At 35.5% G+C, this 26,497-nt stretch overlaps 1 protein-coding gene across 1 annotated transcript in view; it reads left to right on the plus strand.

Moving 5' to 3' along the window:
* Positions 1 to 907: 907 nt before the first annotated feature.
* Positions 908 to 26,497, plus strand: part of LOC133523719 (tyrosine-protein kinase Src64B) — a 70,809-nt gene continuing 45,219 nt past the window's right edge. The window contains exon 1 of the mRNA XM_061859405.1: positions 908 to 1,805. The gene's annotated coding sequence lies outside the window, so the exon portion shown is untranslated. The remainder of the gene's footprint in view (positions 1,806 to 26,497) is intronic.

The following is a 26,497-nucleotide window of genomic DNA, read 5'->3' on the forward strand; positions in this document are numbered from 1 at the left end:
CATTAAAACGGGATGCATGTGTAACTGGACCGCTCGGACCGTTTCTCACATGACTAAGCTTAAAGACGATGAAACTGTGTTAAATGGTTCAAGTTTATGGTAAGTAAACCACGGCGCATTATGAACGTGAGACAAGACGCAACAAATTATAAGATTTATAATAAGACAAGGTGTTCACGATAAGTCTCCAATGGCGATGGTGTGAGACTATTAAAGAGTTTACCCATGAAGCCTTAGAATATAAATAATGCTTATAACGAATTACATGTCAAGAATACAGTATTTAAATAAAAAAACAAAACTTAATAAAAACGCTAAGCTAAAATGTACATGTACTAAGTTCTTGTTATTTTAATAAGCTTCTTTGATTTATGCAAAACATTACCGAAGCAATAAATGAGAACATTATTTAAATTCCAATTTATTTTTAAATGAGATAAAGAAATACTGAATGTAATGTTAAAGATGCCGAGATATACCCGAGCATTTCACAACAAATGCTTCAAGTGCTTTTGGAAAACTCAAAGTCGTAAACAGTCTTAAGTACCCTTTAAGTACGCACGTATTCCGATTCACACAAATGGCTCTAAAGTGGCTCGAACCAATTTATTAGTTAACCGTATTTTATTTCTCGACAATTTCTTTCACTTATTTTACTATGGGAACCTCTTGATTAGTTTTACGTTTAGTCGACATAAGCCATAGTCTGTCGTCAAGATCTCTGCAGTGTGGACTATTTTCGGAGTATTTCCTTTCTGTCGTTTCTATTTAAATATTTGAACCAAACTTGCTTTAAACATTATGTAAGACCGGATCTGAGACTGACTTTACTGTCATTGTTATTTTAGAGCTATACAGAATAAAAGAACATACATGTATTTTCATATATTAAACATTTTATTTTTGTATTAATGTCTTCATTACCAAGAATTCAGGCCTCTCAAACGCAATTTTATAAAGCTTTTCTGTGCCTGCTATTAAGTTTATCATGTTCTACTTTTTATCTGATGTTGGAATTCAGAACTATCGGAGTGGCTAAGGGTTATTATTTTTGATCCTTTGACCGGCAACACACCAAACGGTCCCTCTTCCTCGTTACGCTATTGAAAAGATTTATTATCCTCGTCTTTTCTTCGTCATTGTTTATTTTTGTTAGACCTTTTGTCAATACACATCTGTTTCGGTTGCTCTTCGTTGTCGGCTACTTTTGACTTGTTTCTATACCTCGTCTCATCAAATAAGCTGAGTCATATTGAAATTCCGTATAAATAAAATCCGGTTAATACGCTTATCAAGCTACTTTCTTTACACAAGCGGGGTTATAACTTGTAAGAATAATGGTATCTTCTAACTGGCGTCAGTAAATTCTGATATCGTCAGCTTTGTATACATTCGTTATCATATCAGCCGCGGCAACACAAGGCTAGTTCGACGCCCCTCAGCAAGCTCGACGCGCGCCTCCTGCTGCGCTCTCCCCTCGCCTCGGCTCCCCCCGCCGCCTATTTGACTGACTGACTGATGCAGTTTCCTCTCGGTCATCGTGGAGTCCACACGTCTCGTCTACGTAAAAAGCTTCACGTATCCGAGCTTTGTATGTTTTATGTGTAAGGTGTCATCAGAATTACGGTGCCACAATTATCCTCACTTAAATCATCTAGTGCTTGTGAACCTGTGAACGGCTCCGTTGACATAGTTATCTAAAAGTGATTGAAACTGTTTGTTGTTGCAATTGTATTTTAAACTAAGTTTTAACTTATTTTTTATACACGGGATGTTTTGAAACATTTAGGATCTATATCTCAAAGGTAAGTGTACAATACATTGTACTTAGTGACTTATTATTTCTACATAATATAAGATTAATTATTAACATGATGCTATTTTTAATTTTTCCGCTTGTACTTTGGTAGCTTACTTAAGTTGTCCTAGTCGTTTTAGTACAGTTACAGTATCATTGTAAGCCACCCTGACATTTTTAACCGTAGTTAGCTCCTAATACATCCCAAGCAATGCTGATTTCTCTCAAAATACCTAATCCAGGTAAACGGATGATGATCACTTACGAAACAATAAACGGTCCTGTATAATCAACGGTAATAGGAGTAAAACTTGATCGTTCTGTTGATGACATAGGTACATATTTAATTATCCCACGATGCGACAGGGCAGAGGGCGAGCCCGGCGGGAGAGAGCGGGACGTCAATATCCATACAATTTCAGAGGGGTTGCCGGCTATGGGGTTTGTGTTTAGGTATTCGGGCGTTCAATTTTTCGGCTGTTTAAGGACCGATCTTATTATACAGTCCACCATTACTTGCAGAAACCGTTGATAGCAGTTATTTATGTTTAATGGTACCACGATATTAACTGTTACTCGCTATAATCGGGACGATAACAAAACTAATATAAAGTCTGCTTTTGTTTTCCTTCAATTATTTTGTTAATCCGTTCGACACGATTACTAAACTCTATTAGGAACCAGGAGATTTAATTTACTCAATTTTCGTATTTACCAAAATATTTTGCTTCAGTTGCCCAATTTTTTTCGAGACGATCATCAATCATTTTACTAGAAATAATATCCGGTAATTATTAACAGAGATAATATGGTGACAATAAGATGCAATATATTATATATAAACTACGAATACAGTATTGTTTTCTAATCAGCCCGCCTACTGGCCTAGCCTCGCTGAGTTTTAACTTGTACCTGTAAAATGTAATGAATAGGACCGTTGTAGACCCTCATCAGGCAAGTTTCGACATCACTACACTAGTTTGGACGTGTTCAAGTTTGTTTATATTGGCTCACCGATATTAAGTTATCAACTTATCATTAGCATGTTTGAAATATGCTATTTGTGACATACATTGTTTAACTTTATTAGGCATATTTAAAATGCACGTATTAACATTTCTGTATTTCTTCATGAATAACAATTAAAGGTTTCAATGCAATTTTTAATAAAATGCTCTCTAAGATTAAAGTACGTTGAGTATTTTTCAGTATTCTAAATAAATTCCCTACAGAATTGTTTACCCCAATCGTTTTTTAGGGTTCCGTAGTCAACTAGGAACCCTTATAGTTTCGCCATGTCCGTCTGTCTGTCTGTCTGTCTGTCCGTGGCTTTGCTCCGTGGTCGTTAGTGCTAAAAAGCTGAAATTTGGCATGGATATATAAATCAATAAAGCCGACAAAGTCGTACAATAAAATCTAAAAATGTAATTTTTTTTTGGGTACCTCCCCTACACGTAAAGTGTGGAAGAAATTTTTTTTTCGCTTCAACCCTAGCATGTGGGGTGTCGTTGGAAACTATTGGAAAGGTCTTTCAAAACTAATAGGGGTTTTCAAGAAACATTTTTTGATAAAGTGAATATTTTCGGAGATAATCGCTCCGAAAGAAAAAAAAATGTGTCCCCCCCCTCTAACTTTTGAACCATAGGTTCAAAAAATATGAAAAAAATCGTGGAAGTAGAGCTTAAGAAAGACATTAAATGAAAACTATAGCGGACATGATCAGTTTAGCTGTTTTTGAGTTATCGCAAAAAGCTTTCCCTTCATAGTAAAAAGACTTACATACTTTAATTAGGTACTAATTATGAAAATTTGCCTATTTGTTTAATTCGGGTGAAAGGTACCGTTTCATCCCTTGGTTAACAATTTACTATACTTTAATCTCCAGTTTAGCTTATTGTGACGGAAGAGTAACTACGGAACCCTACACTGAGCGTGGCCCGACATGCTCTTGGCCGGTTTTATTTTGCAATAGCATATTTTATCCCACATATTTTATTAATTGCCTAGTTACGACATAACATACGTTATACAATGAATGAAACAATGGAATAATTCATATCGACATTTGACTCCGCAAAATTAGTAATGAATTAAAAAATGTGGACAATGTTGACGCGTGTTATTTTTTTCATTAAATTATTAATTGATGAGAAATAGAAAAATAAGTTTCTTACTTGATGATATAACCTGGCCATGAATGATATGGTAAATCTTTTAAATTAATGTACATTTTCAAGCAGCTTATTTTTAAAATATTTTGTGGATATCAAACTACAATAAAAATACAAACATAATATACCGTTAGATTATCTGTGACTAACACACTTACATAAATTGTAATATTGTGTTATTATACCTCGGATTATATCTACAGATACCTATCGCATCAAATGATGATCCCTACCTATGACAGTTCCTGCAAGCGACTTTTTGTTGGGGTTAAATTAAAAAAATAATGGAAGAAATTAGTTTTAACCATATTTTTATAACTTGAATATTCCATTTTTAAGTTAATTAATGCCTACAAACATGTCTCGTGACATTACATCGTATAAAATTAACTATTATATAGGGGTCATCATTCGACTCGAAAATAAAAGAACTGCTTGAAAATGGATAAAAAGATACAACAGAAAATGCATGGGCAGATTTTATCGTGTACATTCTTTACTAATCGTTTTTTCGTAATTATTACAAGTTAATACGACTTTATCAAGATCGATGATGATCACTTACGACACATGACTTTTATCTGGTACTTAAATAACAAGCATACGACATGAGTAAATATTCTTATAAGCAGATTATCTTGTTCGATAGGCCTAAAGGAGCAAGTTTTAATGGACTCCGTACTGATACTACCAAGAAGCGATTTGCAAGATTCATTGTGTTAATAACGATTACACTTTAAAATTTATGTCTTCCAAACAAGGCTGGGACATTACAAAGCTTAACGCCCTCACTGACAATAATGTGGGGCAAGAGAAATTTAATTTTTATCCGACACCATTTCGCGAGAACTAGATCGTTGTTTCACAGCACTATCTCCATACATTTTTCTTTCCACACAATTGTTCACATCGCTTGTCTGTTAAGAGATCACTTAAGATCCAATATACAGGACATTGACCCATTTATCAGATTCGATTTGAGTCACTTAGCACTAACATCAATTTTCATCATCGTAAATTGCTTATTTTCAAACAAGATGTAATAGAATTTCATCTTTATCTAACAAAAGAACTCTCGTTATAAACTACTTTTTGGACTATTGTTAATTTTATAATGGGATGAGATTAGGTACATTTGAATTTCAAATGATCTGAAATATGTTACTGTTGAGTCACACTTTCATTCTCACAAGTGAATGTTGAGACCAATTATATGATATGGACCTCTCATAATAATAAATCTATGCTTGCATTAGAGATATCCATGTGAAAAGAATACATTCATCGACATTAATTTATGGGATGAATGTGAGTGAACCTATTAGTTGTATTTGTAATATAATATTATCAACATATTTAGTTGGTGTTTCAATCATTTTTAGTAGTTTATGCTCTTTGCATCTTCCAGTTTGGTTTTATCTTGAACGGTATTCATTCCTTTTTGGGGTTGATCATAGCGTTTGTGATATATAAGCGTTTATATATAAAGGTCTATTTTGTAAAACCGATACAATTAAATACTAGTTGCTTATCTATAAACACATTTTAAACTGGTTTTTGTTGACGACAAATATTACTAGTTCTAGTAACTCCGTGACTACCTTGGCTACTTAATTTACTTGATATTCAGTTAATGTTCAGTAAGTTAATCGAGTTCAGTGTAACGGTTACTTATTTCTACAACTACATTATCAATAGAGTTAATAGAAAATTCACATTTACTTTTTCTACCACATTCGCTAAATTATGTATTCAGGTCAACGATGTATCAAATCGCTAGATCGCTACTTTATCCTTATGATTGATTACATCTGTTGGCTTACATAGGTCATCTTCGTTTTTAAGAACCAATGACTTCACAGCATTAGCTCTTACAAATCATGTTTTATTCATAATACGCATTCCTTCTTCGCTCAAATATATTAGCTATTCAAGGCATTCCTAATTACGAGTTGAAAATGAGCATCAGACAATCGGATCAAAGGCCGCTGACCTGCCTGCGGTTCCCATTGAATCGGTGTTTGTCATTAATATTTATGGGTCCTCACTCTACTCTCCGGGAAAGACTTGAGTGTTTGTTCATTTATACCCACGTCCGGTTCCTTACAGCTTGTTAATCATTGTTAAAGTATGCTTGAATTGCTGTTTTAGCGTCTAGATAGTTTATAGGCAGGCAATTTAGGTTCAGTTCAAAACAGTCTACAGATTTTACAAAATCGACGATTTAAGCTTATCTATGTAATGTATGAAAGTATGTATATTAAATCACATAATGTTAGAATCAGCGTTAAACAGCCTATTTAAATGTAACAATTAAATTATGTCATGTTCATACATTTGGCCAGACCTAATCAACGTCCGGAAGAGTAACAGTTTTCCAGTTTCCTTGTTAATAATGACTACTACCATAAAACTAATTGATGATTGATGGTAATTGCTATTGAATTATCAAAGTAAGACTTTTACTTTTAAGATTAATTCAATAAAAATAACCTAACATACAATTTATTTTATAAAACAAACTTAAAAATCAAGACTGAACTCGCCAAGTCCGAGTTCAGTCGCTCCCGCATGAATGGTCCTCACTAACAAATTTTATACCAAGTGTTTTTGTTTTTCTCGCTACCTGATTTCTGGCGCTTGAAGAGCGTAACTATATTTAAAATCTTTAAATTTCACCTCTAAATACCGCAACACGTCACTAACCACTCACTGGTGAGCCGGCAGTTTACAGCTTTTCGATCCGACCACTCACGGTTTGAGCGTCACTTGAAGGGTTATTTAATATTTAGCCGTTTTATTTCTGTAGCTGTACACGTCATAAAAATTATAAAATGCTCAACATACATATAATTTTTAGTTGCCTCTTTTATCGAATAATGTATTTTTAATATCATCAGTAACCATAAGTTTATAAGTTATAACCATATGACACAGTCATTGCATCGTCGTTACAGTTCCTTGACTCGGACGGAATCTCGCTTCAAGATAGTGTAGTGTCGTGTATCGCAGTTACAATTTCCTGCCCGTAGCGCACCAATTTTGTATGGAAATGCATGCAGTTGCACCCTGCAACTAGACCTATTTTCGCAAACTCGTACCTTAATCAGCTGTATTTACCTTTAAAGCTCTATAACTGAAAACATAAAGTTCAAAGTCAAACACAGGATTACCGTTATACGAGCTTGCCTCGATGCCCCAAAATCCCTTTGTGTTCGGTCGTAGATTCGACTCTTCCGATTTGAATCTAGCTGCCGGTTTATGTGATGCCTCGAAAAGAAAGTCTCCTGGTAAATCGTGTTCGAAATCGGTGCCGGTTTCGATATTTTACCATCTAAAAACACGGACGGCGTGCTGAAGATATTACTCATAAAATACTAAAGCAACAGTAACTGCAGTATCCTGCAAGGATTCGAAATGGATTAGATACTGAAACTTTGTTGGTATGATCTGCAGGAACATTTTGCTTAGCATAACCAAGCTCTGGCCATTATTATTAATAATAATTGATGTACAATCAAGATAAGCCAGTGATGGACTAATAAACACCTAAAAGCAAACAAACTAAACAATCATTGGGAATCAAACTGCGTTGAGTTAACTTACCACTAACAAACGGACGTGGGACGCGTCGCTCACTCGTTGCGAAACTTAGCTTCCACGAATACTCCTGACCCTCCGCACGCCGTTAGCATAAGTAATCTTGACACTAATACACACAGAAATGTATACGTATGTTCAGCAATGTAATTACCTACACGCTCTTATCCCCAGATCGAAGATACAACAGTTCCAAACTGGTCGACGGCTTTTCGAAAGCTGTTTGTATACATAGATAAGCATCTGTTGTGTCGCGTTTTTATTTCTTTTGCGACGATGTGCATTTGATTTATGATTGATCCAGCTAGGACCAATGTCACCACCTTGTCGCTCACCATTCCAAGGCCAGAGTTATCGGCTATTGATCTGCTGTCGTTGGGATCACATCGTTAATTCTACAATGCATTGCACAACTTTTCTATACCATGATGAGGTCGACACGTGAATGTAAAAAAACTTGCGTGAGAATGCGATTTACGTATTTGTCCTTGGATTATTATTTAAGAATTAAGTACGATTATTGATAACTTGATTAACTCACTCAAATCACCATTTTGAGACGTTTAGATATTTAAATTACGAAAAGAGCAAATTAAATTATGAAAGTATGTTAAAGCCCGACCAGAAATATATGATCATTGTCAAGAGGGCGACAGTTCAGTTTAGTATGAAAAAAAAAATAGTTCCAATGAAATTCCGCAATATGGCGCGTGATCGTATATTACTGGTCAGGCTTTATTTATATAGTTTTTACCATAACAAATACGAGTTTTATACTATTTTGTCATAAACACATAAGATTTCTTAAATTGCTTTATTAATTGAATACGAGCTATTAAGGATGCAAAACTTTTCTACTTAATTCTATAGACTAGCGATCAAATCTTTTTTGGTGATGCTGTAATTAGAAATCTCTGCGGATCTAATGCACGAAAGTCATTAGCGACATCGCTTTAGGCACAATTTAGCAATCGTTCCAGATTCTACATCATTCTCAAGGCTTTGAATCGTAAATAATTTGCCTAAGAATTCACTAATTCCAAAGAGCATTTAGTCCCACATCTGCAGCATTTAATCGCTGACATATTTGGATTAAATTTTAGGTCGTGATTGTAACAAACAGGAAAGGTTTTTCTTTACGTCAACGGAAGCGCCTGTGATGAGCACTGCACGAAGCAAGATTGCCTCTAAAACACTTGTTGATTGTGGCTTACTGATGACTCTCGGAACTCAAGCAATTATCCACCATGCATTTTAGGTAAAATAAGGTGGCTTGGAGGTCATCGGAAACATTAAGTACCTATTTACTATGCAGGTTTAAAATCTTGCGTGTCGATTAGTTTTTTCACGTTCTTAAATAGCGGTTACGTTATTTGCAAAACATTTTGGGTCGTTATTGTCTAAACCGACTAGACAAGTATATTCTTCAATATAACTACTATTTTGTATACATGTGACTATTTAGGTCTCAGGTAAATTCGTCGCGTGGTGGTGTTCTCTATAATTTGGTATGACAGTTTTTGTTTACACCGTTTTATTCGGTTACTTACGATAATGGCACCTTAAACATAAATAGGTACCAATTTTGTCGCAAAAAGTGGTACAATACATATACGTCAGTGATAAAATAAGGTATTAGAGTTATTATTATCTCTGAAAACTTCAAGGTAGCCGAAAAGGCACTTATTTCGCAATAAACAAGTGATTTAGATGTAAACAAGCTTTTAAAGTAACTGTGTCACGATCAAGACCCGTGGCATTTGCAGGGAGCATTTTTGCGACATTTAAAGGTTAATCGATATCAGGTCATTAAAGTTTGTATGTGTCTTGTAACTTGATACTTTTAAGAAATGTGTGTACAAATTGAATGTGTCGCCCAGCAAAAAAGTGTAACAGGAAATTATATTTAAATCTTTCCTGAAAGTAGGCCAGTCTCACAAACTCCTCCACGTGACTAGTTCTGCCAGCGCTTCGGAAATATGACTTCTGGTGGAAAGGGATGCCACAGAAAACGTATATCTAGAAATTGAATGTATAACAGGAGCACCAAGTTTTATTGCTTCTATCATATACTTTGTTTACATTGCCGTCATAATTGAAACGAACTAATGACATTAAATTTCAATACCAGTCTCAAATGTAGTCGACTCCTTTTTTTGCGAATAGACGAGTGCTTTACCTATGCATATAGTTTATACACGGTGTTCACGAGGAACCCGAAAGATTTTAACCACGTACTTCTGAGGCCAAAAGAAGGAAAAAAAATTATGAGTTTCAGTAAATTTCGCCAAAAAAAATTTTTTTTTTTTTTTCCAATTTTGAACGTATTTGTACATAAAAAGTTAATGTTATGGTAAAACTGGCACTGAAAATATTTTTTTACGTTGTTTTTTTTAAACTAGTTCTTGCAAAGGTTACTTGTCACTTTTTGACATCTATCAATAAGGATATTTAGACTACGCCCCATAATGGTATCATCGCGATCAAAAAGGCGTTTTGCACTAAGTTACGATAAGATGTTTTTTTTTTTTACATTGGTATTAACTCTGAAACTAGGCGTAATTCAGAAAAGTTTATATGACATTTTAGTCTCTAAATGTGATCTGTCACTGTCAAAATCTTTCGGTATCCTCATGTAGCACCGTGTATATCGGAACAATCCTGCATTCAAACTCAGAATACCTACTATTTATTGTACAACTAAGAGTATGATTATAAGTAATCTTTTAAATGATGCACTGCTGCCAACGCACACAAGCGTTCATTTCCATACCCAAACCCATTGTATCCTCTCTGGCACTGAGTTAGCTATTAGGCCTTCTACCTACCATGTCTGATATTTCCTAGGACAATTTAAACAACTTAACGTTAAACTAGGCGTAAAGTTTTTGCCTACTATTGTCGTCTGCGTAACCGTTTACAAATGAGCATGATATGTTACTGTCGCCGCTAGCCTCAACGGTTTGCTTCCACCATATCTAACTGCTAACCGACATAGTTCTATGCAACCGTTCGATTTACACTTTTTATGAGGATTTATTACTCTTCGCATGGTCTCAAGGTACTATAGATTCTAAATTATACCGTCTCGGCCATTCCTGATAGTGATAGTCTACTTACTGCTTTTTCTTTGGAGAGAGAGTAATCAGTAATCGCTATGTACTTTTATAGTACTTACGAACCGGATAATACTTAAGAGTATGAAATTGGCAGATTATTTACCGATTAAATAATTAGCACATTTTTTAAGACCAGAACGCCAAGAATTTCTTATTCTACTTTATAAAAATGCTCGTTTGATAGGTTTTGTAAACATTATGACTGTGTAATTGTGTATTTTTTTAATTTTTTGGCACTTTAAATTAATTCATGTATCGGTTAAATAAGTACGCGGATGCAACATACATTTCTCTAGTAATAAAAACCTACTCACTACGACAGCTTGAATCAATAAGCAAATTCAAATCATCATACTCTCTACACAGTGATTAATAGGGCACGGCACGTCCCACATATTAGGTAGGTAAAGGTTATTGAGTGTAAAGGGTGTGTGCTCCTGGGCGAGTCAATTAACGCATAGACTACACCAGTAGTTACTCTGTTCCGACGAGTCATAAACCTGGTATATTACCGCAGATACTTTACGAATATGCGGGTTGTATATGGCCCATAAAATTGTTGTTGTTACTTATAGGAGCTTCTTGAACCCTTGTGTAAAAATTTACCTCAATTAAATGATCGATATAAACATTGTTTAGAGTTTTCTTTTTATGAGAGTATAGTATTTTTTTTTATGGTAGAGGAGGCAAACGAGCAGACGGATCACCTGATGGTAAGCGATTACCGCCGCCCATGGACACCTGCAACACCAGAGGGGTTGTAAGTGCGTTGCCGGCCTTTAAGATGAGAGTACGCTCTTTTCTTGAAGGTTTGAAGGTCGTTGGAATTATTTGAATTATTTGCTATGCTGCATCGGATTAGTTTGGTATTGGTTGCGACTTTTCTTTGCTAGCATTTCTTCAGATTTGTCGAAAGCTAAATATTGGTTTTCCTTTAACTTCTCATACCTATTATAAATGTAACCTGTTACCGATTCATTTCTATCCACTTTTCCTGCCGTAGACTTGTAAATGCCGTAAATGGCTTAGTTATGAATTCGAACAATTAGTGGTTCATCAGTGCGTGTCTTGCGGGGGCTTAAAGCACTGACCAATCTCTATACACTTATATACATATATACCTATCACGTTCGTTCTGCTTTGCTGCTTCAAAAATTTTCCAGTGTAAGTAATTTCAGTTTTTTACAACCAATTTGAAGCAATTTGCTTTGAATGTGACATTATGAGATAGCACTAAAAACAGCAGTTCAATAGCTTAGCGTGCATTTTGATCGGAGGTTATAAGTTTGAATACGATGTATCTCGTGATATGAATGGTTTCCCACAGCCTCTTTTGAGGAAATTGTGCTTCAATCATGTGATAACCATCGCTAATATCAACTATAACGATTATAACATACCACTAATGAATAACTTCTTCCTGTTTTATGTCTATATGAAATGCGTTTTTCTTATTATTAACGATAAACGAATTACCTTAGTTTAATAATTTAGTAGGAATCGAAGCTGCTATTTGACGATTTGCTAGTTGACGGAATTGCCCTAGAAAAAACTAGCATATACGTATAAAAATATATATTTCCTTAACCACCACTACGTTCGGTTTTACCACGATGCGTGTGGCAATTTTTCTACACGCCATCACTACACTATTCTCAAATCCGCGTTCTCAAATTTATCGCGTCAGTTTTGGAAACGTCTATAATAGACAGAGGGCGGTAAAAGTGACCGTAGGAGGGTTCTATTTATTTAACAAACATATATGGTTCATATGAAGAACTTTAAATGCATGCATGTAGTTTGATGTTGTCAACAAAACACGCAGTTTTGTTTCAACATGGCATGTGGAAACAAATTATAACATTTTGGCTGTAGAATAGAAACTTTTTCCGTTTCTAACATCACATCATTTTCTTGAATCCCTATTGATTTGATCGCGTCTAATTCAAAACGACAATAACAGACAGTGGGTTGCAAGTCGTAGGAGTGTCCCGTATCTTTTCACAAACATGCGGTTCTTATTACTTCTTATGAATTATTTCAAATTTATATTATACTTTGTATAGTTTAATGTTCTTATCTGTTGAAACAGAAATATTTTTTAAATTTAAACACCTGATTTCAGTAACATGAAACTGTTGACTTGATAAGTTTTGTCACAATCTCGACTTGTGTGGTATGGCAATTCTCCTAACTGCCACCAATTTAGTTTCTGAAATCCTTTAATCGCGTAGGTTTCGAAATGTCAATAACATACACACGGCAAAATTGTGAGGAGGGTTTCATTTCTTTTTACATAATACATATGTTTAGTTTGAAGAACTTTTCATTCGAATGCGTGTAGTAATGTAGTTTGATGTTCTTATCCCTTGAAAAGTTGCCATCAGATTTAATCACCGGATCCCAGTAACGTGAAACTGTTGATTTTACCGCCATATTGTAACTGAGCTGAAAATACCCGTTATAGTTTAAACGCATTCAGTGTTCGAAATAGCTGCCATATATCATTTTCGTAAGTAGAACATCAAAGGATTTAGTTGTAGGTATCGGTATGCGACTAAGTGACTTTGTATAATTAACGTACTCACGCAGAGAAAATAATAAGGACTGATAATCTTCATACAAGTTTATATTCCTTTTATTTGTAGGTGATGTTACATTGCTAATTTGATACCATACTTACATTTCCAGCGACCATGCTTTGCGAGGTCTCAGTGCCAATTTCTAGGCGCTTTGATCTCAAATAGTTAACGGAGACCTAATCGCTCTAAAAAATGTTTGGCTTTGAAGCCTCATTACCATAGTCGCCAGCCCAACGGTAAGCATCGTGTCCTTGTTTGGAAATTGACAGCATTTATTATTGAGTGGTCTTTGATCGCTACGCTGATTGAAATATGAAACTCGTCGGTTTGAAAGTTACAAATATTAAGTTAGTTTCTAAATAAAGAAGACGTAACTTTGAGGCGGGAATTTGATCTGATGACAGCTTTATTTCGCTGTATCGGACTTTAATGACGATTTCGTAATTCCTTTAGAATGTACTCACTCGTAATGTCTTGCGCTATTAAGAGAAAGGCAAAAATTCTGAGACTATGGTCTATTCTTCACTAATTATAATTCATATTATTTTTATCTTCAACATTTCTTGCAGCAAGTTACTTTAATTATAATAATGAATAACCGTTAATTCGTCATTAATTCACAGTTAATTAAATTATGTAATTTATTAGGCGTTTAAGTTTAATCGAAATTGAAAGTACACGATATTGTTTCGCCAAGAGATTAAGTAGGCAATTACTTTCACTCGGAAACAAATCTTAAGGCATAATAAGTCAGAACTATAATAAATGAACCACGCTGTACTTCGAAGTAAATCAACATGGACATGTTTTGATGTAAGTAGATCACTTAAATGTCTGTCATCAGGCCTCTATAGGACTCATTCCACAGAATTATGGAATTTGTTGTAGAACTTAATCCAAACGATTGTTTATGTGTATTTTCTAATAATACCTGACTAATTTTATGTGATGTTAGACACTAACTGAATTGATGAATCATACCTAATAAAATACCTAATCATGAGAATCGGTTACATTCATGTTTTTTTCCAACTGTCATTTAATTCCAGCCCCAAATGTCATATAAGTCGCGGCATAGTCAAATAATTTAATTTCTTGAAACTTTTCCTTGTCACTGTAAATATGTATGCCGCTGGGTGAGGTAATATATTTTACAGTACATATGGTGCTACTTTACCGCACTAGTGCGAAAATTAGCATATTACGTTACTGTGTCAAATATTTAAAGGGCCATATGTACAGTAAAACGTTGTACGATACATGTGCGAATAGGTAATTCGCAACTCGTGTCGATTTAAAACACTCCCTTCGGTCGGGTTTTAATTTATCGCCACTCGTTTCGAATTTCCTATTTTTCGCACTTGTATCGTAATGTACTATTACAGTACATATGGTGCTACTTTACCGCACTAGTGCGAAAATTAGCATATTACGTTACTGTGTCGAACATTTAAAGGGCCATATCTTATACCTTTAAACGAGCAATTCTTGTATATATATATATATATATATATATATATATATATATATATATATATATATATATATATTTTCTGTGATCTCGGAAACGGCTCTAACGATTCCGCTGAAATTTGGTATATGGGGGTTTTTGGGGGTATACAATCTATCTAGATTAGTCTTATGTTTGGGAAAACGCGTGTTTTCGAGTTTTCATGCGTTTTTCTTTCGACGTAGAATATGGTCGCTAATTTCGTATTGCCGGCCACTGTCTGTCTGGTCCAGCGGGTTAAGACGCGGACTGCTAAACGAGTGTTGAGGGTTCGAATCTCGCCCGGTGACTAACTTTTTTTTTATATGTTCAAGTTTAAATATAATTTTTAATTTTTATTGTTTTAGACAAGTTTAATTTAGTAAAAAAAAATAGTTATAACCGAGCAAAGCTCGGTCGCCCAGGTACTGTACTGTAAAACGTTATACGATACATGTGCGAATAGGTAATTCGCAACTTCTGTCGATTTAAAACACTCCCTTCGGTCATGTTTTAATTTATCGCCACTCGTTTCGAATTTCCTATTTTTCGCACTTGCATCGTAGTGTACTAATATCGCTGCGACAACCTACCTAAAAAGTAGAATTTAAATGGTTTGGCTTGCAATTCTTGCAAAGTCAACGGCAGCGATACCTGACGCCCCCATCCATTAATTTCCAAGTATGTTTCAGACGTCGGCAGCCGCATGTGCATGCGACATCTAGTCGAATATATCTGTGTATAAATAAGCTAATTTTCAAGTGTGAACATTCCTAATGACAGCAACGGAAATAGTGACAGCTATAAAACAAGTGACAGACAACGGTACCTTGATAAAACACCATAAAGACGTAATGGTCGTTGTATAACTTACTATCAGGAACACTCTGACCCTCGGTGAACCTTATGCCTTTTGAAGAAGGTTTACGAATTGTCAATTAACAGCTGGCAGCATGGTACGGTGACCTCAGCGAAGTGGCCGTTAACCGAACCGAACCGAAACAATCTATTTTATCTGTCTTTAAAACTTTTCATATTCAGTCAATAAACTCGTTATTTATTTTTAGTCGGTCATAATTTAACACGTTGTGTAGTAATTGGCTATCCAAAGTTTTTTTACTATGTATGGGCTCTTAAGATTTTCTTTCCTTACGTCTTCATAGAATTGCTTCTATTTTAGTCGTTAACAGTTGCTGGAGAAGCACTTATGGCTAGATTGGTTAGTATAAAGCTAAACATAACCATAAAAAAATATTTCTTCCAATGAAGCTTTAAGTAGATGAGAGTTCGTAGAAAAAAAAACAACTTTTTACTCAAGTCTGAACTTTCTTCGTGCGGAAAGCTGTCAAATCTTTCATACCGTCTGGTATGTAGCGAAAGTAACGTTTTTTTTTATCTTGTTGAGTTAAGCAAACACACAGTTCCTATCTGGATTTAGAAAGTAATAACTACACTTATTTGAAACCTTAGGTCAAGCAAGTTTATAGATCCTAGAGCTGTCTAGCGGCCCATTTCCCGAACGGTATTAGTCAATGAACTGTGAAATCGTATAGGTTACCATGCAAACACAAAAAATATTACTTAGTCTAATACCGTTCAAGATATGGGCCCTAGATTGAGCTATACGTAATTAGGTGGAACATAGACTGGACATCCCAACACTACATTTGATACTCATACCAGGGATCGGAACCGGTTTTTTGCAAACACATCGAAATAACCATATATTTCGGTTTATTTTATACTCTAAATGTAGGACTCAGTTGTGTTTTCAAATAACGACTTCGTATCATTAGATTGCCTAATTAGAAATGAAGTAATTAACAAAGAACGAAAAAATACCGTTTTCGTTCCCATACAAAAAATACCGGTTTCCGATCCCTGACTCATACTTTTCTCAGCTCTTGCAACTTTAAGTACCATAATGTTTTTTGGAATAACCGTTGCTATTCGTTTTCATAAATACAAATGTAGAGCTTGGTCTGCATCGGAGTTAACCATCATAACGATTAGACATTATACTTCGTATCCAAATCCAAGACAACAAATATAATTTACTAGCAGCAGTACACGTTATCGTGCAGTCCAAGTCACACATTTTAGAGATTATAGTATTTAAAAAACAAAGTTCGCGCTGTCCCTCTCACTCGCTACGCTGCGTTCCTGCTTCGACATCGCTCCTCCAGTACTCATTACATGTTTTTGTGTTAGTCCGAGTCACACGTATTTTCGCCAAAATAGTGTTCCTCTAAATATGTGTACCTACTTGTGTTTCGATTAATGTTTATTGTGCGCTGAATAAGAAGTATAGAATCAAAACATTATTTGAACTGCCGACCGCCGTACCCTCGAACGAAAAATTGATGTTTATTCAGCTCGGCAAGTCTAGCCTCGTTTGCCACGTAGTGTTGAGGCTAAGTACTTACATGGCAGTTAAACTTTCAATTTGAAATTGTAGGTATATTCGTTTAGCGTAATAAACTTATTACCTAAGAAATCAAGTAAGTAATTTTTACGTTCATACGAAATCACTTACTACAACTACCTTCTTTTTTGAATAAATAAATTACGGAAAAAATAAGTATGGGGCTACAAATAGATTACAATTTGAACTTTAAATAATTGTAATACGTACTATTATAGTATTATTTACTAATATAATATTATTTAGATTTCATTTTATGATTGCATAAAATGCAATGTTCACTCACAATTTTTTTTTTTACGAGATGCTTTCGCGTACAGATTTAAATATACAAACCAAATCTGAATAAAGTTAATATATACTAGGTAATCGTTTCACGAAAGCGGCTTTTACCATGTCCGATCTACCCTACCATACAATAAAACAGATAACAATGGTAATCCTTGCCGATTGGTAATAAGTGCCTATGAATGATAACAAAACGCGTCTTTATGCAAATGTACATACACAGTACCAACAAGTTTAATGAGCGTCTTATGAGGATACCTATAGGTATAAATATACAGGAGTAATGTCAATCATACACAATCTATAAGACATTGGAAGACTATTTAGTCTGACTGACAGTTTAAAGTGTTTAATGCCATTAATCGACGTATACAAACGGGACGTGCTATGCGTTCTCCGATACCGTGCGCCCTATGCCCCATATGAGGGCCATAGTGAATCTATCGTATGGATCATGACGGATTAGGTAGTAGGCTTTAATCGGACATCGCGGTATCGTCGAGTCTTGGGTCCAATCGATGTGGGCGCCTCCTAAATTTGATCATCAGTTAGTTACCCGCTTTGTTATTATTAGACAGCTTTGATTAACATAATATAATATAATTTTAAAATGAAATATATTATGGAAAGATATACTTGATTTGTGTAATATTGTGGACTCCGTCTAATAATAATTCTTCTTTCCGTGAGTACTTAGAAGCTTAGGTTTACTGTGCAACAAGATATTCATCAAACAGAAAATCGGTATTAACTGTGTTGATTAAAGTTTTAATGTAATTTTATAATGCACATTAATTAATAGTTCAAAATTAAAACACATATTAAATAAATATTTTCTTATAAATGAGATGTCGACATGGTACTATATTTGCCCCACTTTAATAGTGAAGAGGCTATCATTACTCCACAATCATTGTGTCGAGGGCTCCGCTTTCACAGCGTCGAGGTTATATTTGCCCCACTTTAATAGTGAAGAGGCTATCATTACTCCACAACCATTGTGTCGAGGGCTCCGCTTTCACAGCGTCGAAGCTATATTTGCCCCACTTTAATAGTGATGAGGCTATCATTACTCCACAATCATTGTGTCGAGGGCTCCGCTTTAACAGCGTTGAAGCTATATTTGCCCCACTTTAATAGTGATGAGGCTATCATTACTCCACAATCATTGTGTCGAGGGCTCCGCTTTAACAGCGTCGAAGCTATATTTGCCCCACTTTAATAGTGATGAGGCTATCATTACTCCACAACCATTGTGTCGAGGGCTCCGCTTTAACAGCGTCGAAGCTATATTTGCCCCACTTTAATAGTGAAGAGGCTATCATTTCTCCACAATCATTGTGTCGAGGGCTCCGCTTTAACAGCGTTGAAGCTATATTTGCCCCACTTTAATAGTGATGAGGCTATCATTACTCCACAACCATTGTGTCGAGGGCTCCGCTTTAACAGCGTCGAAGCTATATTTGCCCCACTTTAATAGTGATGAGGCTATCATTACTCCACAATCACTGTGTCGAGGGCTCCGCTTTAACAGCGTTGAAGCTATATTTGCCCCACTTTAATAGTGATGAGGCTATCATTACTCCACAACCATTGTGTCGAGTGCTCCGCTTTCACAGCGTCGAAGCTATATTTGCCCCACTTTAATAGTGAAGAGGCTATCATTACTCCACAGTCATTGTGTCGAGGGCTCCGCTTTCACAGCGTTGAAGCCATATTTGCCCCACTTTAATAGTGAAGAGGCTATCATTACTCCACAATATTGTGTCGAGGGCTCCGCTTTCACAGCGTCGAGGCTATATGTACCCCACTTTAATAGTGAGGAGGCTATCATTACTCCACAATCATTGTGTCGAGGGCTCTGCTGTCGTAGTGTTGAGGCTAAGTTTGCCCCACGTCATAGTGAGGATGCTATCATTACTCCACAATAATTGTGTCAAGGGGTCCGCTGTCGCAGCTGTCGCAGTGACGAAGATATATGCCGCACTTTAAGTTATATGTACTATACAATTCCACAATAATCGTATCGAGGCCTCCATTTCCGCAGCGTCGAGGCTATATGTGCTTCATTTTAAGTGTCGAGGTTATAATGCTTCGGTCATTTGGTTCTTCGGTTGCTTTGCTCCTTTTGGTCGCTTCGCTCTTCGGTCGCTTCGCACTTCGGTCGCTACGCTCTTCGGTCACTTCGCTCTTCGGTCTACAGTCGGTCATTATACATATCTCAAAATGATATCGTCAAAGATATATAACGTTGCTCTACTATAACAGTGTTGATGCCAATGTAATGATTGAAGACTTTAATAGTATTGGAAGTAGCTTTACGCATGTAAATATAAGGGACTAAAGAGCAAAAATATTTAAGGTTGAGCTAAAGTTTACAGGACTTGTAAAAATAATGAAATATAAAGGAGGTTCTTGTTACGCTGAGGTAATTTAATAGGTGTTAATGCGGCCTAAAATACCTTAAACAAAATGTACGCAATGTCATTGCCCTTACAGACAAAGAAATGCTGTATGTAAACAACATATAGGAAAAAATATATCTGTAAACCCTTTAACCCAAATTTATGATTCGTACTCATATCACGCTGTTATATACTCCTAATAACTTCAAACGTCAGCTTTGATATGCTGTCAAGAATATACCATATCAACGAGCCTAATGTAATAAATCCGGTACAATTTACTTACGGATTCTCAGCTCCAAACTTCAGGGGAACATCGCCGCATCAAACAAGAGGTGAACCGCCGTTGATGCACTATCCCGCGACGCGAAATAAGTGCTGTAAATTGTGCAACCATGCAACTAGAGTTATGCTGCCACGTGTTGCAGTCGCTTGCGCTAAGTAGCTAGATTAATAATCGCAATAAAGGGTTGAAATCCTTTAACAATAACATTATTATTGTCTGAAATGTAAATGCTCGGGTTGTCATATTGTCTTGCTGTAAAAGAAAGCTTAAATAGTTTTCATTTTTCGTCGCAATGCACACTGTACAGTTTTATTGTAGGTAACGTTAAAAAATGTTACTCCTTAAAATGAAGTACAAGTTACAAGTCATGCCAGATATTTTGTTCACAAATATATCATAACTCAACACATAATCTACCTAAGTTCCTTGCCACTTGTTAGCGTAGTAGCCATCATCGTTCAGATACGCATAAGCAGATGAGATTAGCTATTTAGTTATAAATAATATCATATTACTATTTCTTGATCTGTGATAATAACTAAAATTAGTCCATCTATATTTTCAAAGTGATAAGTTTCAAATACTTAATACCTACAGGATACTCTACTAGTAATTGTCCAGACTTAGTTTTAAAGTAATTACATATAGCCTTGATATTTATGGTAGCTTTACAATGAAGAAAATTCTCCTTTATCTACCTCACTCAAAGGCTATTTACCGAGGAAAGTATTGATTGCTGTATTCAAAATTAACTTTAAAGTGTCGTAACATAAAATTAGATTATATTTTAGGGTCAGTAACGCGCATGTAATATACCTCTGCAGTGGCGGGCATGCATAGGCTGCGGTGATTGTTTGCCATCAGGCGGGCCGTATGCTTGTTTGTCTCCGTTGTAATTACATCCAGAGAATGGTTGGTAAATTCTAAATTATACAAAATGGTTTGTTTATATGGTTACAGACAGAAAATGCCCATCTAAAACTTATTTAGAGCCAACTAAAGCTTGAAAACACATTTACACTTAATGGCGTCCTGGCTTGTAAATGACATAAAAATAGTTGTACCTTGTGAATATTAAGATATATACAACTTTATCAATATACTACAGTGAAATCAAAGAAAGTTTTATACTTTTTTAATATTAACGAAATGAAATACCAAGAGCAATTTCACTCCTTAATTTTATTATGCTATACATACATTTTACATTTATACTATGTGAATACATAAATAATTATTTAAATTGGATATAAATTAATAACTTCTAGGTGGTACGTTGTTCTCTTTAGTCAAAATCAATAATATCAGTATGTTCGTAACATACTGATTTGATATCGATATTTTATTTTATTTTCGCATTCAGGATTTGAATTTAAATACAAAGCTCTGAACATCTGCTAGTAAATTATATTTGTTGTCTTGGATTTGGATACGAAGTATAATTAATAATCAAACGAACTTACCTGTGAAGTTTGATTACAATTATGCGAGTATCCAAATCCAAGACAACAAAGACCCGCCCCCCATCCCCAAAAATGAAAATAAAATAGTCTCTGTTAATAACACAAAAATAACTCTGAAATAATGAGTACTGGAGGAGCGATGTCGAAGCAGGAACGCAGCGTAGCGAGTGAGAGGGACAGCGCGAACTTGTTTTTTAAATACTATAATCTCTAAAATGTGTGACTTGGACTGCACGATAACGTGTACTGCTGCTAGTAAATTATATTTGTTGTCTTGGATTTGGATACTCGCATAATTGTAATCAAACTTCACAGGTAAGTTCGTTTGATTATTAATTATTTTCTTTTTATCAAATAAAGTTGTTTATATCCGTTTGTTGTATGCATAATCGCATTTGTAAATTAGCAGTGAAATGATCAACTTATGTTTGTACTTTTACTATCTAATATTAATTCCGACTGATCCTAAACCACCTAATATAACAGGCAATAGAATTCTATACTACGAACGATGTGATCCCGCCTAGGCAATATTTATGACTTATAAAACTACCCACTACTGTTATTATGTCTTAAGAGGAATTCCTAGTTGCGATTTTTCCATACAAACGCTCTCGACTGATTCCTCCCTGGATTTTTAACCTAGAGCAGTGATTTTTTCAAATAAGATCAATATCATCAATATCTGTGCCGCTATGTTTTGCTTTTTTGGATTATTTTATTTTGAAGAAAGATACAGCGCCTCGAATATCGCAAAAAACGGCTAAATTGAATTGGCTGTAAAAAAAGGCACAGTATACAAATATGACATAAAATATCCAAAAAATCAAAACATAGCGGCATAGATTATTTCTTCCTCTTGCAATTTCCAAAATTTCATAATGATTAGTTGCGTTTTGGAGGAGGAAACAGTCGAGAGCGAAACCTCGATTTTTGGGTTTTTTGCGAGTGAATTTCGGTCCGAGCTGCAGTTGTCCTTATCGCACGAATTGGAGGCGGAGACAGTTTCTAAATATACGTACACAGAAGGAATAGTGATGGGCATAACATCCTTATTAGGGATTGCAGAACCGGTACTGTTTTAAAGAACCGGGATTTCTCGGTACTTTCGGAACTGGTCTAATTATTTCATTATTTTAAATAAAACGACAGCATTTTGCGATTTGACCACCTTTCGTATTATAATTTAATAATCACATTTTCTTTTATTACGTAGTAGGCAATTTTTTTTAGAAATATAGTATTTTACATTGCTCACATGTGCGTCACAAGTAAAAGATAACTACTTTGATGTTTGCCACTAGATAGCAAATTTAATGAAATTACATTGACGAGGGGATTTATATATAAGTATCGCAGTCATATTGTATAAACCGCCGTATTACATTACGGCTAGCCGATATCAAAATAAGGGCCATTTTGAAATGCGGCGGTTCAACGATTAAGGTATGTTGGGTAAATACCGGATGCGGGTGAAGAACGTAGGACATTCATTTCCCCCTAATTTGGCTTTATTTTTGTGTTGGCAACATTGTGTAAGACGCCATTTCATTGCGCCTCGACTGTCAGTGTCCCCGCGTCGCTCAGGGAGTCGGGCTTGTGCTATGTGCAATCACAGAGAGCAAGGTAAATTTCGCGAATTCTTCCTTCTATCCGATCTTCGCTCTGTAATTTATTTTGCGTATTGTGATGAAACTGTGTTTGTTTCTGTAATTGTGTTAACAGACCTAGCACTGCTGTAGACCGATATCCGATCTTGACCCTCCCAGGTAAAGATCGGACCAGAAACAATCAGATCTTTACCTATTTAAAAAACAGCAGTGATTATCAAACTTTAAATTTTCTTCAATTTACCTACTGACCTTAATTATCATATTTATTGTTTTCTTGATCACACTTTCGGACCATTATTTTTATCCAGTACCACTACCAGCGCGACGGTTACTGACAATGTAATTTTTTTAATTTCTGCAACCCAAAGGTTGCCTTTTAGCGATAAGACCGCATGTTGTTTACCTGTGCTTATGTATATGTTTTCTTTTGTATTGTTTTCTTTTATTGAGGTGTGCAATAAAGAGTATTTATATTGTATAGGGATGATGATACATGTTGAAATTTATAACAAAAGCGAGTAAAATAGATAGCAAATGAGCAATTTTTCGCAATAAAGTACCTACACATACGGATGCATTTGTAGATGTGCACGCATACATACATTGCTAGTTTCGGATATAAAATTGAGATAGGGCTTCGAAATTAGTTTCCTAAAAATGCTTCAAGAGGGCTCTCTTTTCTTTCCTATATATTTACTTTACTCTTTACATACGATCCTTACATTTTAGCAAAAAAAAAAGATTGTATATCAACTATATACAATCTTTACTATATAATATATATATATATATATATATATATATATATATACATAATTGCAAAATTAAACCAACAAAATCGCAATTTTAATTATTTTCCATACTTCAAGATGGGCTCTCAGTGACCTTGACCTTTTTAAAGAACTACTTAGTCTTTTTGATTTCTAAGTTTGATTCTTATTTTTTTGGCGACCTTCATTAAAAATGACTGGGCACGATTATTTTTTATTTTGATTTTTGTCCCTCCTACTTAAGTACTTAATATCTTCCAGTACATTCCATTCAATAAACAATACATTTACACTTTCCCTAAACCTGTACAGTTCATGAAATCTTAAATTGTCAAAACTACGCAACGTATCTATTATTTTAGTGGTTTTTTTATTACTTCGAGTAAACCTTACAATAAGAGGTTTCTTAGCACATTGTTTACTTATCCAATTGCCTTATGACATAGGTATCAAAGTTTGAGAGCCACATTTTACCAATTTTTGTATCCGGGTTAAGATCGGATACAAAAGGGTAGACACCGGACCTATTTCTTTGTGATACCTTATTCTTTTTCCATTAGAAGCAACTTTTTTTCACCATCCAATGTTCTCCCTTGATGGCAAAACACTCGTTACCCTAAAAAAAAGTATGTCATCTTTACACAGGTACAAAACTAAAACCGTTCTATATTGAAGATTACCAAAATTCAGGCCGAATCTACGGTTATTATTTAACGATTCGCTACGTACTTCAAGAATCTGTCACGTGTTGAGATCTCAAAAAAACATTTTTTCACGAGTTCTCTCAATTGGTCCCAAAATTGTCCGGCATTACCCCAACATACTTTACCCATGATTGTCATTGCGATACATTCTTCAATAAGGCGGCCCAAGTTTAGCCCCATCGTACTACAAGTTAAATAGATTGTAGTTTAACCATAGGTATATTTATACCTACTTACAAAATTTCACAACACATCATGATCACTCCCAACTTACTGATACGGATAGGTACAGACTACAGTCAAGTGTAAAAATATGGGTGTACACATCTTACTCAAAAATATGTCCAATAGCATCTTATTCCAGTGTAATAAGAGCGTAGTACCATATTTATGAGACGATTCTTTCGATACATATTTTTGCACTTGACTGTACGACGACAACCGAAGCTGAGACATCATTCTAATTTGCAGTTTTTACCTATATGGTAATTAATATCAATCAATCAATCAATCATTTATTATTTCGTCATCATAGGTGTAAAATACATTTAGTACAGGTGATAGGGTGTTTGGTATTAGGGTGTAATAGATACAGTATAATATAAAAATGAAAAACAATATTACGTGGTAACAACAAAAACAACTTGCGTCGGGCAGCGCAGAATAAATTCCGTCTGGCTCGCGGGCGATGTCGACGGAACGGCGCGCAATGAGCGAGTGCACGAGTCTCGCGTCTGTGTGCGCGCACTCACACTTAGATAGCTCCGGCTCCCGCCCACCGCAGCGCGACAGAAACATAGCTTCAAAAATTCGAGATTTGAAAAGATGCTCAGCTAGGAATTGCTCTTAATGAAACCCTACCTTCGTTTATTTGCTTCTGCATTCGTACTAATAACTTATTTTTGTTCACAGGTACGCATGTAAACCTGACGTTTCTCGGTAAGAATGTTTTTACAACACGTTTGGTTCGACGCGAACGCGTTTGCGATATTTGATAAGTAGATCGAAATACACTTTTTCCGAAACATCAAAGAGTCCGCGGTGTCTATCATACAAAGTATGAATAGCGCAAGTTACAAAGTGATACATGTCGAAAAATACTACACTGTCTTTCTAACTGTATTGATTATAAAGAAACGAGAAGTTTTTCAAGAGCAACCAAAATTTACGCTACCTTTCAAGCTAGCTTACTAGCGAATATTATTACAATTAATGTACATCGACCTGGTGGTCGAGAAATATGATAAGCCAGTGGTTGATGTAGATGTAATATGTAATGAGAATCAACAACTTCCGCGAACACGAACTCCAATGTCTAGCTGTAGTTCTCAAAACAACAAGCACAGTCGGTAGGAGAATCTACGCAAAGCGATTCAAAAGATCTGTTATACCTATACGTTGGAGACCGACTGTGTGCAAGTGAACGTCCATACTAATTTGAACACATTTTCTTTGCAGCTTTTCGTGTATTTGTACCTGAGTTAATAATCGTGTGAATATTAATAATGGCCGTACCAGAAACAGTAGTGTTCCACTAATGAACAAACCGTCACCTATAATTACCCTCCTATCACTGACACAGTTCGTCGTACCGATTTCTTGCCATCAACCGCAGGTCGACGATCCACGGTCAATAAGTGCGTCACGCAAGGGTTCCCGTGTCTAAATGTTAAGTCAGCTTTCATGTGATTACTATAAACTATTTAGCCCTGCCCGCAAAAAGTACCGCATTATAGGTCTTTGACTTTGCTGCAGACGTGTTGCTACGAATACGAAGTGTTATA

The sequence above is a fragment of the Cydia pomonella genome, chromosome 12 (genome assembly GCF_033807575.1).
Source record: "Cydia pomonella isolate Wapato2018A chromosome 12, ilCydPomo1, whole genome shotgun sequence".
Taxonomy (NCBI): domain Eukaryota; kingdom Metazoa; phylum Arthropoda; class Insecta; order Lepidoptera; family Tortricidae; genus Cydia; species Cydia pomonella.